We start from the raw sequence: 2,141 nt of genomic DNA on the forward strand, positions 1-2,141 counted from the left end.
CCTATCGTCCTCCTTCGACCAGGTTCCCAGGAAAGGGAAAAAGAGAGGGCGGAAGCCAAAAGGAACAAACTGCCCAGGATCCCATGCCCTGTCCAAGCTCTCGTCAAAGAGGATGGACTACGAAGACGATGAGCTGGACAGGATTGACTTCTTCAAGGTCACGAAGAAGGATGGACATGGACTGAAGAAGAGAAAAGGGCTTGTAGAATGCAATCTGGATGACAGATTGACATCAGGTCAGAAGGATGCTATCGAAGAAATTACGATGCTGTTCCCGCAGATGTCCCCAAAGACAATGATGGTGGAGACCCTGCGGGTGCTAGAGATAGCTGGGGAAGCGGAAAGGAAGACCCAGTCAATGAAAGGGGACTTCCGCCGCCACATTAAAGTGGGTGAGAGACAAGGGCTGCCAACAATCTCCCTAGAAAGGGAGATTGTCAAGCTCCGCCAGGAGGTATATACTCTGCGACGTGAGAGAACAACCATGAATGGCCAGATCAAGGCTCTGCAGCAAACAGTCGAGGAGTTAAGAGAGGAGAGCAGAAGACGAAGCCGCGACAGGAGTCGTGCTCTCTTCTCGGAAGGGGAGGCACACGGAGGAAGATCCCCAGTCAGGACTCGCGGACGAGCTCGAGAGGAGCACACTGTGCGGGACAGAGGATATGAGCCGGAAGGAGTGCGGCGAGAGAGTGAAGACAGAGACCTTCCACCGGCATACCGCCCGCCCATCGGAGGGACCCGGAAGAGACTAGAGGACGGGCCCTCACGACCGACGAAAGTGGACGAGGATGGAAGAATAGTGACGGATACAGGACGTCCTACCTCAGGCCAACGGGGTGACTCCTATGCAGACAGGACGAGGGCCGGACTGGAGCGCGACGATGGGGAGCTCGGACTCGGGGGCGGCTTGGGCCCGGAGTCCTCGATTCCGCCGTCCGACTACCCGGCAAGCGGGGAGGCGTGGACGGAAGCCCAAAGCAAAAGGGCGCGCAAAAGGGCAAGGAAGAAAGTGCGGAAGGACCCAGCTCCTGAAGAGATAAGGACGGAGAAGAGCGCTGGAAAGGGCCTGGGCCGGGCTGGTATGCCTCCCCCCCCAGACCGGGGGTGGAGGCGCCGGAGCGCGACGTACCGGAGCCAGAAGTAACGTGCCGAGGGCGGGCGTGCGCGGTGGGGCACTGAGCGGCCCCGCCACGACCGTCGTGTCTCATCCCCGCGATAGGGGTCCGGGAGACGCGGGACAACGACCTCCAGCGAGAGCGAGAGACACGAGATTCAGGGCACCGAGAACATCAGCGGTGCTGGTCAAGTGTGCGGAGAATGAGGGCAGACCGGGAGCGGCGACCTATGCCGAGGTCATGAGGATGGCCAGAAATAAGATCTCTCTGGAGGACCTCGGCATAGCCAACACCCGCATCAGAAAGGCCCAAGCGGGGGGTTTGCTAATAGAGATTCCGGGCTGAGAGGAGGCTGGAGCGAAAGCCGAGGCTCTGGTGGAAAAATTCAGAGCGGCCCTTGCCGATAGTTAATTTAAAGAGGACGTCAGAGTCGTCAGACCAATGCGGCGGGCAGAAATAAGGGTAACGGACATTGACCAATCCGTTACAGCTGAAGAGGTGGCGGAAGCCGTTGCGACTAACGGCCAGGCCTCAAAAGCCGACATAAGGGTCGGCCCTCTCAGGCCTGGAAGAGGAGGCCTATACGCCGTGTGGGTGCAGTGCTTACTGTCCTGTGCCAACAAGATCTTGGGCGAAGGACGATTGAGAGTGGGCTGGACCTCGGCGGGAGTTGTGCCCCTGGCGAAACGGAGGCTCCAATGTTTCCGATGCCTCGCGGTGGGGCACACTAGAGCCAGCTGTATGAGCCAGACGGATAGATCCAACTGGTGTTTCCAGTGTGGCAGTGACGACGGGCATAAAGCCAACGTATGCCGGAGATCCCCCAAATGCCCGGTCTGTACTAGCAGAGGAATGCTTTCCGGACACAGGGCAGGCTCGGCCGAGTGTATGCCGTTCAACGGAAGGGGACGGACGACGAACCAAGAGGACGCGCGTGCCGATACGGCAATAGAGATAAACACCGGAGCTGATCGGGGAGCCCCGGCCCCTGAAGAGGGGACACGGGAGGACGAAATGGGGACCTGT

This window comes from Trachymyrmex cornetzi, unplaced genomic scaffold (assembly GCF_001594075.2).
Source record: "Trachymyrmex cornetzi isolate Tcor2-1 unplaced genomic scaffold, Tcor1.1 scaffold327, whole genome shotgun sequence".
In the NCBI taxonomy this organism is placed as follows: Eukaryota; Metazoa; Arthropoda; class Insecta; order Hymenoptera; family Formicidae; genus Trachymyrmex; species Trachymyrmex cornetzi.